The 13389-nt window shown below is 39.0% G+C and overlaps 1 protein-coding gene across 1 annotated transcript in view; it reads left to right on the top strand.

Moving 5' to 3' along the window:
• Nucleotides 1–738, top strand: part of LOC138966679 (regulation of nuclear pre-mRNA domain-containing protein 1B-like) — a 183023-nt gene extending 182285 nt beyond the window's left edge. Inside the window, exon 9 of the transcript XR_011455743.1 lies at nucleotides 381–738. The gene's annotated coding sequence lies outside the window, so the exon portion shown is untranslated. The remainder of the gene's footprint in view (nucleotides 1–380) is intronic.
• The last annotated feature ends 12651 nt before the right edge of the window (nucleotides 739–13389 follow it).

Raw genomic sequence — 13389 nt, 5'->3', positions numbered from 1 at the left:
ACCTATTTTCTTTCATTGTGAGCACATTTTAAGAGAACATGGTACATGTATACCTATATATTTTTGGATTCAGGAAATTATACAGGATAAGATTAAATCACTTTTAGGTCGATTACTTCAAATTTAATTTGTAATCATAATTTTAATTAACATACTGTCATTAATTTTTGAGTCACTTGAGAAAAAGTGACTCTATGTAATCGGTCAGTGTTAGTCTGTCCGGCCGGCCGGCCGGCGGCCGTCCGTAGACACCACCTTAACGTTGAACTTTTCTCGGAAACTATCAAAGCGATCGGGCTCATATTTTGTTTAGTCGTGACCTCCAATGACCTCTACACTTTAACTCGCGATGGTTTCGTTGACCTTTTTCAAGGTCACAGGTCAGCGTCAAAGGAAAAATTAGACATTTTATATCTTTGACAAAGTTCATCGGATGTGATTGAAACTTTGTAGGATTATTCTTTACATCAAAGTATTTACATCTGTAGCCTTTTACGAACGTTATCAGAAAAACAAGGGAGATAACTAGCCTTTTCTGTTCGGCAACACACAACTTAACGTTGGGCTTTTCTCGGAAACTATAAAAGTGACCGGGCTCAAATTTTATGTGAACGTGACTCATTGTGTTGTGAATAGCAATTTCTTCCTGTCCATCTGATGCCTCATATAATATTCAGAACTGCGAAAGTGACTCGATCGAGCGTTTGCTCTTCTTGTTAAGTACATTTTCAGAGTAAACATGGCATATCTATATATTTTTGGATTCAGGAGATAACGAATAAAATGAAATAATTTTTGGGTCTATTACATTAATTTAATTTTCATTACAATTTTGAGATTTTTAATGACCAAATTGTTAAAACTTCCAAGCTGAAATGCAATCCCATAGTCCGGACTGTGTCGAAGATTGGTTGACCAAAATGTCAATCAATTTGATAGAAAAATGATGAGAGGTGACAGTGTCGCCTCAACTTTCCCAATAAGCCGGATATGACGTCATCAAAGACATTTATCGAAAAAAGGAAAACACTGTCTGGGGATATCATACCCAGGAACTCTCATGTGCAGTTTCATGAAGATCGGTCCCGTACTTTTCTCGGAATCGCTCTACACACACACATACACCACCGCCCTTGTCTCGATTCCCAGTCTTTATGTTAAAACATTTAGTCAAAATTTGACTAAATCAGTGTAAAACGAACAATGGGAAAAGATAACTTCACAACTAATCTATGCGTGACAGACGCCCACGTCGCTGCCACGCCGGGATCCAAATAACAATTATTATGCAAATCAGCTTTGTGACTTGACAGAACTTTTTCCAATTGAATCGTAAACAAACACACACACACACACACGGCAGGCAAACACACACTCACACAAACACAAACACACGCAAACATGTGACACACACACACACACACAAACACCGCCACGCAAACACGTGATACACACAAAAACACGTTACACACAAAACAATGGCAAACACGTGACACACACACACGGCACGCACGCAATCACACACACTGCTCTTATTAGACAACATTATTGATTAATTATCGTTATTACTACGACACCTTGCCTCCGGCTCCTGCCACTGCATTTTCATCGCTGCATCCCTGGTGATAACAAATCAGCGTCATTTCTGACGCATTCGGCCTGGCCCACTGAATAATGATAGCTGCATAAAGGCTAGATATTGCGATACAAAGGTCGAACTACCAAATGACTGTGCCACCCACCGGTGCTCACAACGGAGCATGCGATCATCCCTAAGTGAAAGACGTCAAATCTTGGGATAGGTTAGCTGTTATGATGATGCTTTGGTATAATAAATTCAAACTCGGATACCTTATTACTCGATCGTGTAATAGGCTACATTTGTACATCAAAGATCCGGGATTTTACTCGAGATGAGATTGTCCTTCGACTTGTGACATACCAAAAATATACAGCTTTGTTGCTTTCTGTGCAGATGGGGACTTTTTGCTGCATTGGGTTTATGGCAATGTGTGAATTGAATTCAGCTCAAGATTCTAACTCTGCACAAGAAAGACTCGACAAATCCAAAATCAAACTGCTAACGTTCGAAAATTCAGAATAAAAAAACCAGGAATTGGGTCGATGTACTTGTATAGTATTATGTTTACGGTTTTGTCGAAACTGACTTAAACTTTCCTTTAAACTAAACATTCTTGTTGTTTGATTCTGCACACTGAGGAAGCAGCCAGCAAGGCGGTTGATTTTTAGTATGCATGCAAGTTGAAGGAGGCTCTTACGGTGCCATGTAAACACTTGAACACATCCGTGTTGCGACTGACACAATAAATTACACTGAAGAAATATACACACAAAATTAAAGCACCCCACATTTTGGAAGTTAATTATTAGAAGAAATGGCGGGCTGGTCCAACGGAGGTAGACTGAACGGACGCCAACGGAAATTGGTCATTCCCCGGCAAGACTTACGTACTGGTAACATTTCTTTCAAATTAAAAAGCAAAACAAGAACATCAAAAGAACAAAGAGAATCGTGAAACTGAAATGATTTTTATTTTGGTGAAAACTTTTGTGCCCGTCAGTGAAGGGTACAACGGCTCACCATCTCAAATCCGGCCGGTCTGTTTTATCAGTGGGATGAGACCTTCCCTCCACTTTGACACATACACAAAATCAAGCGGGATATGGTCTTGTCAGGGTTTAAAAAAATTAAAGTAAGCTATCTTTTTGGTTGGGTGCCTTGATTTTTTTTACCACTCACGAAAAAAACAGTTCACGAAGTCATTTGAAACGATTTATGGTCATTCTATTTATCTTTTGAAGGGGCCGATCTTTCGTCAAAAAAGCTGAATTATTATTGCATTGCAGTTTTATTTCCCTGTGCAGTGATCACCATTTAAGTTTTTTTCTCTCGAGCAGCAAGATTCGAAAGACGATTATTCAATACTACCGGACCAGAAGTCTATCCTACTAGAAGTACTTTACTACCATTACCAGCAGTCGACACGCGGTGATACATATATGCCTCCAGGGGTCGGTAGAATTTTAGCTGTTTTATAAACATTTGTGGCTTATCCTTCATTTAAAACATGATCAACTGGTGTCAGCAGCCACTCATTATTACACCTCCGGTATAGGGGTGTGTATAGGATTCGGTCGATGTGTTTCAGTGTTTGTTTGTGTGTTTGTGTTCGCATATAGATCTCAAGAATGAACTGACCGATCGTCACCAAACTTGGTGAACAGGTTCTATACATTCCTGAGACGGTTCCTACAAAAATTGGGACCAGTCAAACACACGGTTAGGGAGTTATTGGTGGATTAAGATTCTACAAGGACTTATAGAGGGACATATTAATGGTCAAAGGGAAATAACCTTCTCAGTTGGTGGCAGTGAGAATGGTAAGGACGGGGGTGTTTTTCCTACATCAGAGGAATTTCTTGTTTCTTTTAAAGTTAGTATTGGGTTTTTTTCACAGACAGAATCTTTTCTCTTTTTTTTTGGACAGCCGGGGGGGGGGGGGGGGGGGGGGGGGTGTTCGGAACGCCTGTAACACCCCTCCTAATCTGTGGAAAGCCGTTTGGCTCATAATAACCAATAATTCATACTCGTGTAAGAAATAATTTATACACATGTATTTATTTCTTGGACATAGAACATAGAACACTTTATTATCTCAACGAGGAGAAACTCTTTTATTTTATGCACGTGTATTAATTATTTCTTACACGTGTACGAATTATTTCTTACACATGTATTAATCATTTCCTACAGGCGTGTATGGATTATTTCTTACACGTGTATAAATAATTTTTTACACGTGTATGAAATATTTCTTACACGTGTATTAATCATTTCTTACACGTGTATGCATTATTTCTTACACGTGTATGAATTGTTTCTTACACGTGTATTAAATATTTCAGTCTTACACGTGTATGCATTATTTCTTACTGTATGAATCATTTCTTACACGTGTATGGATTTTTTATTACACGTGTAAGAATGATTTCTTACACGCGTTGTAAATGCAGGAGTCACGTGGTTAAGCGATTTTTAAAAACTCGGACTGGGAATCCACATAAAAAACACCGTGCCTAAACGTCTTCATCGCCTCGCTTTGAACAGCACACGATGGCGGGAGCTATGACGGCTTACTAGTGCCAAAACCTGCGGTTACCCATTATCACGTGATAATTACTAATTAACGCTGTCAGTTACTGTTTTCACTCGTTAGTTACTCATTTTCACGGGATAATTAGTAATTTTCACGGGAAAATGACTAATTTTTAGTTTTGGCGCTAGCAATCCGTCAGGAAGTGAGCCAAAACTAAAAATGAGTAATTAACAGGTGAAAGTTAGTAATTTTCCCAGGAAAAATTAGTAATTAACACGTGAAAATGGTAATTATCAAGGAAAAATTACTAATTTTCCCTTGATAATTACAATTATGAGGTTTTGGCACTAGTAAGCCCTATCAGTGACGGCTTACTAGTGCCAAAACCTGGGGTTACCCATTATCACGTGATAATTACTAATTAACGCTGTCAGTTACTGTTTTCACCTGTTAGTTACTCATTTTCACGGGAAAATTACACATTTTTAGTTTTGGCACTAGCAATCCGTCAGGAAGTGAGCCAAAACTAAAAATTAGTAATTAACAGGTGAAAGTTAGTAATAATTAGTAATAAACACGTGAAAATGGTAATTATCAAGGGACAATTACTAATTTTCCCTTGATAATTACAATTATGAGGTTTTGGCACTAGTAAGCCGTCATAGGGAGCGGCAAACGTTTTAGACGGTTTATGAGTAGAGTTCAACGCCGTTGTTCAAAAGCAAGCCAACCCTCGCACAGCACTGGTGTTAACCCGTGATTTGTAAAAATGTAAAAACCTTTTACAAATTACGTCGAACCTAAAACCGCGATTTGTAAAAATGTAAAAATATTGCATTCCACAAAGTAATACATGTACATGCCTTTTATTATTATTAATATTTGTTGTTTATAGCCTCTATGTTGGGCCCGATAGGTAAAATATTACGATTTTTCGCAAGACAAAGAAAGAAAAAAAATCTAATAGATCCCTTGACTTTTGGGTAGCGCGATTCTGTTGCTGCTAGCTTTCCAATGGGAGGAAGCGACCCGAATTTCCCAGCGATGGGACAATAAAGTAATAAAAAAATTTAAAAATCTCATAGATCCCTTGACTTTGGGATAGCGCGACTCTGCTGATAGCTTTCCACTGGGAGGAAGCGACCCATATTTCCCAGCGATGGGACAATAAAGTAATGAGAAGAAAAACAAATCTAATAAATCCCTTGACTTCAGTTGGGGTAGCGCGGCTCTGTTGCTGCTAGCTTTCCACTGGGAGGAAGCGACCCGAATTTCCCAGCGATGGGACAATAAATGATGAGAAAAAAAATCAAAGAAATCTAATAGATCCCTTGACTTTGGAGATGACAAAAACATATCGGGCGCATTTACGTGAACAAGCTAGGCTTATGAGCGTACTCTTAAAAGCAAATTAAATTTGGCGGACGATTGTAACATAACAAGTTTGAAATAATGTCAAAATAATAATGGTGAATTATGGTAGACAATCATATAACAATAAAAGCCGGGAACAGAAAACACAATGCTAAACTAACAACAGTACTCACACGCACTCGCACATTCACTCGCGCACACACGCACACGGACTTCCACATCATAAAATAGAATACTACCAGAACAAGAAAATGTAAACAGTATTGCACATGGTCGTTTCGAACATGGATGAGATAAATGCATTCATTATTCAAAACGTTTGCTTAATAAGATAAACCTAAATAACTGGTCAAATATCAATCAGTGCAATTTCGCTGTCTGACTTGTCTCTGTTGCCATACAGAAAATCATCAGCGGTTAGCAAATCATAGTTGGACAGTGTTGACAAGGTGACTTCACGTATTTGGAGAGATAAGGAGCAATGAAAAATATAGTGCTCCGCATTTTCAACAGCATAACCACAAGTGCATGACGGGTCGGGTATTAAATATGTCTGTCTTTCTTTCTTTATTTGGTGTTTAACGTCGTTTTCAACCACGAATGTTATATCGCGACGGGAAAAGGGGGGAGATGGGATAAAGCCACTTGTCAATGGTTTCTTGTTTACAAAAGCACTAATCAAAAATTTTCTCCAGGGGCTTGCAACGTAGTACAATATATTACCTTACTGGGAGAATGCAAGTTTCCAGTACAAAGGACTTAACATTTCTTACATACTGCTTGACTAAAATCTTTACAAATATTGACTATATTCTATAAAAGAAACGCTTAACAAGGGTAAAAGGAGAAACAGAATCCGTTAGTCGCCTCTTACGACATGCTGGGGAGCATCGGGTAAATTCTTCCCCCTAACCCGCGGGGGGTAATATGTCTGTCAAATAGATCACTATTTAGATTGCTGATCCTCAATCTAAGTCTGCAATGGATAATTTTTAATTTTCGATCAGATGTGTATCTATACGAGGGAACAACAGAATCATCAGAACTAATACGGTTTTTTAAATAACCCAATAGAATCAAGTTGTTTTACACTATCTGGAAGCTCATTCCACAGGGAAGTCGAAGACAGAAAAAATGACTTTTTATACAGTTCAGTTCGAGAGTGGGGAGTCTGTCTGTCGAGTGGTCTTCGTCTATGGTAAGGGTTCACAGAAGCAACGAAAGGAGGCAGACGTGCTAGTAAGTATGGTGGCACGCGTGCATTAACTAATTAGAAATACATAATCAATTTGTGTCTTTTTCGCCTCTCCTTCAGTATTGTAAATCCGCTGATTCATCAGTCGTACAATTTTTGATGACTCGTGCCACGAACTGCACCTAGAATGGTTCTTATGGCATCAAGATGCAAGTTTTCTAATAAAGTAGCTAATCTGTCAGAACAATTGTCCCAAATGACGTCAGAAAAATCAAAATGGGGAATAATAAAAGATTTATACATAAGTTCAAGTGCCTTTCGGCTAAGGCGATACTTATAGGACCGAAAACATGAGAGAAGAACACGTACTTTTGATATAATTGACTGAACATGTGATTCCCATTTGAGTCGCTCTGAATCAGTACACCAATATGATTGTGAACGTGGTTTACTCTCAGAATTGTTCCATCAAATACAAGAGGAAGGGTTTCAGGCATTCTATTTCTTGAAAAGGTCATCAAATCTGTTTTTAAATTATTGAAATTAACTTTCCATTTTTCCGCCCAGTGTGCAATTTTGGCTAAGTCTGCATTTAAGATCTGTGTCCGCGTGTTTGCATCATTTTGAGATAAATACAAACTGGTATCATCAGCAAAAAGTGTAATGACAGATTCGATATCAATGACAATATAGTTAATGTACACAAGGAACAACAAGGGCCCCAGAACATAACCTTGGGGAACACCTGAACAAACACGTCCATATGTCGATTTCCTGCCTTGGATAACAACGGCTTGTAACCTGCTTGTCAAATAATCTTCAAACCATTTTAATAAAACACCTCTTATGCCTATAGCATATAATTTATGCAACAAACCCTTATGCCACACTCTGTCGAAGGCTTTTGATATATCACAGAAAACAGCCTGAGACGTCAACTGCTTATCTAAGGATTGACAAAAATCGTCATACATACTCAACAACTGAACACTAGTTGCATCACCAGGAATAAACCCTGACTGAGAAACCGTTAATAAATCATTATCTGTGAGATATCGAAAAACATGGGCTTGAACAAATTTTTTCAATACTTTTCCAATGCAACTGAGTAATGAAACCGGACGATAGTTACTACAGTGCTCTTTTTGACCTTTCTTGTAAATGGGATTCACGTGAGTTACTTTCCAAATTTTCGGAAACTTTTTCTCTGCCAACGATCTCTGGAATAGGGTTGCAAGCGGATTTGAAATAATACAAGCAGCAAGTTTAAGAGGTTTATTGTGAACCAAATCAGGACCTACTGCTCGTGATGTTAGCATCAAGGTTGTTTAGAACAGCGTACACCATTTCGGTAGTAATCACGAGAGGACTAATGGAAATACGCTCTCCTTCAACTGGTGGAACGTCATCATCATGACCTTGTATATGCGACTGTCGTAGAAATGCTTCATTGAAAACCTCGGCTTTATCCTCTGCAGAGTAATAAACAATTCCATTGCTTTCAATCGGCGGAATCTCATTAATTTTGTACTCATTCCTTTCTTTTTCAAAAAAGAGTTAACTACCTTCCACCAGTCTTTATTGCCAAAATTATGAGGTGACCTATTTTCTAGTTCCCTAATGTGCTCTTCTTTCCTTTTTCTTATAACATCAGTCAAAGTATTTCTCAACCGTCGGAAAAGAGACCAGCCCCATACAGTATCCAGATGTTTGGCTAATGCGTGAATATATTGCTTTTTCCTAATCAAATTTTTTTATTTCCTCGGTGATCCATACAGCATCGTGTCCGTTCATTGTCACTACCTTTACAGGCATACACTCTTTAACTATCATCATTAACTTATCGGAAACTGACATTTCAGCGGCATCATCAATGGATTCTAAATTGACTATATTATTCCAATCTACACTTTCCATATCTTGCAACAACTTGTCAACATCAATTTTGGAATAATTATATAGTGTTTGTTTGAATGAACCACCCGACGGTAAGTCATAACTTTCAAATATACAAAAAGACACGAGTGGTCACTGCATACAGGTGGTAGGACACCAACTCTTTTTACCAAGTTAGGACACGGAGTTAATACCAGATCAATTATAGTTGACGAAGTATCGGTTATTCGAGTGGGTTCTGATATCAACTGAGATAAACTCATTAATTCATTAATTCCCGCAGATGAAACGGGGGTTAACAGTACAACCAGCGTTGAGAGTCACCAAAGATAATAAATTTATGTAGGGTATTCATGGCAAGTTGAACGGAATCGTTGATAAGAAGCCGTGGGAATCCCCGGGCCTATCACGTCTAACTGGAGGGTGGTAACCTTTTAAACAGATGCAGTCTTGGTCAACTTTGTCCGACAGCCAGGTCTCAGATACAGTTATGATATCAAAATTCCCCAATTCAGCCTCACGGAACGGTGTCTTATAGTGAAGACTGCGAGTGTTTACATGAATAAAGATCCCATCCCGCCGTGTTGTGCTTGGTCCAGGATTTGGATGGATATCACCACACATAAACAACAATAAGCAAATTGCAATAGATATGGTTTGAAATGTAAAATTCACAGAATCAGCACAAACAATGAGTGAGGTGGCATATTTCCACATCGAACCAGCAAAGCCGTTCACAGCAATGTCGTAACAACATATTGGGTCGTTACAAGTAAGCTTTCGGGCAGGACTGAATAAAAACAAGAACAACGCAAGAGACAAGCCAGCAGTACCACGAACGAGAATAATCATAAACGACTGGATATTTCCCTTGTTAAGAAAAGATAGTTAATACACAGATAGCGCTGACGCAACAGGGAGATAACTTCAGGGGTCGGCCCGCTATTGCGCGGGGCCGCTATTGCGCGGGGCCGCTATTACGCGAATCTTTAGGGTTAGGGTTAGGGTTAGATTCGCGCAATAGCGGACTCGCGCAATAGCGGACCCGCGCAATAGCGGCCCAGCCCCTAACTTCCCACCCTCTGATTTCTTCCGGCGTGTATAAATTATTGCTTCCGGCGTACATGTAATCATTTATGACGCGCGTGTTTAAATATTTAAACACGCGCGTGTTTAAATATTTAATACATGTGTATGAATTTTTTTATTACACGTGTATCAATCATTTCTTACACGTGTATACATTATTTCTTACACGTGTATCAATCATTTCCTACACGTGTATAAATCATTTCTTACACGTGTATTAATCATTTCTTACACGTGTATAAATCATTCAGTCTTACACGTGTATTAATCATTTCTTACACGTGTATTAATCATTTCTTACACGTGTACTAAATCATTTTAGTTACACGTGTATAAATCATTTCTTACACGTGTAGGCCTATTAATTATTTCTTACACGTGTACTAAATCATTTCTTACACGTGTATAAATCATTTCTTACACGTGTATTAATCATTTCTCACACGTGTATAAATTATTTCTTACACGTGTATAAATCATTTCTTACACGTGTATTAATCATTTCTTACACGTGTATTGGTTATGAGCCAAACGGCTTTCCATACTAATCCGCCCCTGTACACACACACACGGAAAGCAGAAAGCAGGCTCCGCCCATGTCGTGTCTAGAAGCAGACACGCCGATGCGTCAATGCGCCGCTCTACCTTGTTCAAAGAGCAGTGGTACATGTAACACCTTCACAAAGTCACACAACACACACACGCGCAGTCAGCCAACACTCACATTTCCACTGTCACTTTTCACATCTCCCACCTATAGCCTACAACTACGACAAAGGGCAAGACTGGGGAAAACAAAATCTACCAAAAAAATATCCACCACTGGAGTAATAGTACAACCATCGTTCTTGGATGTTTACCACTGGTAGAAGAAGGGAGCAGAGGGAGCGACAGCAGGAGAAAAATTGCCAATGCGTGATCAAAGGAACAAGGTAAGAGTACAGTCATTTTGTTCCAGCATCTCTCAGAGACAGCCCGCTTTGCCGTTGCTCTGTTGTTCTACGTTGACGGAGGGATGCTATTATTGATCGCCTGTTGCTTCTGCCAGTTATCATTTTGTCTCACAGAAGATGCTGCATGGCTTTTGGCTGTCAAATCATAATGGGAGTTATCGTGAGACACCACCTGCTTGTAATGATATTGTCTCGGAGAAGATACTTCATGGACCATTGTCAAAAGATGATCTTTACCCTATTGCTTTTCTCACTGGCATAGCCGGCCCCAAGGGAGGCACATGCTGTCGTACAAACAGATTACAATCAAGCTTTTTTATAGTTAAATCATAGGGGAAGGGCTCCTAATATGGACCACCTCCTGTTCTGAAAAACTAACGGCACTAGAGCGCTCAAAACAATTTCATTCGCTGTATTCATCCGCTCTGGATAACTTGCACATGTTAAAACAGTTGCAGAAACACAAACATCAAAACCGTTAGGCTTTTTCTATGTTTTTCACTTTTGGCAGCGTTCACTCTAAATTTGCCTCCTAAAACGGACTCGTTTCTGTCCACAGCCAAAGCTGTTATCACACAAACATTGCTATAATTATATGACAGCCAAGACCGTATTTGTTACATTTTAGTAGTGTTGACCCCTAGTTTCTACTGCAAACAAAAGTAAAAGCAAAATCTCAAAGTATGTGTAATACGGACCACCTTCAACAAATCGAAAAAAATAAAAGCTAAAGGCTATTTTTAGTTATTCATTACGAAACTTGCTGAAAATAACCTATAACTAGCACTCGAGATTTCAAAAAAAGATATCAAATAGTCTTCTTTCTGTGGTAGTTGATAATTTCACTTATTTTCACTCTGTTTTTGATAAGCTTCTTAAGTTTCCTGGTGTGCTTCAAATAATGCTCTCATCAACCCGAAATAGATAAATCTAAAGCATATTTTGATTAGTCTGACTTACACACTGTTGTATCATGTTATTTTGAAGTACAGGGGGATTTTTACAGTGTTTCGTGAAGGCCTCTTCACGGGTCCATATTGGGCGCCCAGGCTCCAAATATGGACCATTTGTGATTTTTTTCTGTATTTCATGTTTGCTGAATATCTATCAAAGCTACATCACTCTAGTTAGGCCTAACGGATCAGTTTTTTGTGTGACTTATTGTTTGTCTGTGCACTAAAAAGACCGTTGGGTCAACATATTTGTGATTGTAACGTATTCTTTTGTAAATAACCAACGTTTCCACAACTTACCTTTCTTGCCTTTTTTTGGACTAAATGTTTTAACATAGAGGGGGAATCGAGACGAGGGTCGTGGTGTATGTGTGTGTGTGTGTGTGTGTGTGTGTGTGTGTGTGTGTGTGTGTGTGTCTGTGTGTGTGTCTGTGTGTCTGTCTGTGTGTGTGTAGAGCGATTCAGACTAAACTACTGGACCGATCTTTATGAAATTTTACATGAAAGTTCCTGGGTATGATATCCCCAGATGTTGTTTTCTTTTTTTCGATAAATGTCTTTGATGACGTCATATCCGGCTTTTTGTAAAAGTTGAGGCGGCACTGTCACACCCTCATTTTTCAATCAAATTGATTGAAATTTTGGCCAAGCAATCTTCGACGAAGGCCGGACTTGGTATTGCATTTCAGCTTGGAGGCTTAAAATGAATTAATGACTTTGGTCATTAAAAATCTGAAAATTGTAATTAAAATTATTGTTTTATAAAACGATACAAAATTACGTTCATCTTATTCTTTATCATTTTCTGATTCCAAAAACATATACATATGTTATATTCAGATTAAAAACAAGCTCTGAAAATTAAAAATATAAAAATTATGATTAAAATTAAATTTCCGAAATCGATTTAAAAACAATTTCATCGTATTATCGTCCTTGTCGGTTCCTGATTCCAAAAACATATAGATATGATATGTTTGGATTACAAACACGCTTAGAAAGTTAAAACGAAGAGAGGTACAGAAAAGCGTGCTATGCAGCACAGCGCAACCACCCCCGCGCTAAACAGGCTCGTTACTTTCACTGCCTTTTGCAGGGCGGGGATGTAGCTCAGTCGGTAGCGCGCTGGATTTGTATTCAGTTGGCCGCTGTCAGCGTGAGTTCGTCCCCACGTTCGGCGAGAGATTTATTTCTCAGAGTCAACTTTGTGTCCAGACTCTCCTCGGTGTCCGAACACCCCCGTGTGTACACGCAAGCACAAGACCAAGTGCGCACGAAAAAGATCCTGTAATCCATGTCAGAGTTCGGTGGGTTATAGAAACACGAAATACCCAGCATGCTTCCTCCGAAAACGGCGTATGGCTGCCTAAATGGCGGTGTAAAAACGGTCATACACGTAAAAGCCGTGGGAGTTTCAGCCCATGAACGAACAAACAAACTGCCTTTTGCACGAGCGGCGGATTACGGTCATTGTGAAAAAATGCAGTGCGTTCAGTTTCATTCTGTGAGTTCCACAGCTTGACAAAATGTAGTAATTTCGCCTTACGCGACTTGTTAATGTTTATATCTAAACAACCCCAAATCAGGCATACCTAACCTTCAAATCCATACTCTTCGAGTGTACAGAAGTTGACTCACCATCTCAGATTTGTCCTGGCAATTATAGAAGACAAGGCCATATCACAACTTGGACTCATACCCAAAATCAAAGGCCTGGATGATGTGTGCGGGATGGGTTATTTTATCATAATTTGAATTCACCAGTGGCTTATAGGAGTTAGTTCATCAAAATATTCCCAACCTACATAGAA

This window comes from Littorina saxatilis, linkage group LG1, assembly GCF_037325665.1.
Source record: "Littorina saxatilis isolate snail1 linkage group LG1, US_GU_Lsax_2.0, whole genome shotgun sequence".
Lineage (NCBI taxonomy): Eukaryota > Metazoa > Mollusca > Gastropoda > Littorinimorpha > Littorinidae > Littorina > Littorina saxatilis.
This window is presented reverse-complemented; position numbering and strand designations above follow the sequence as displayed.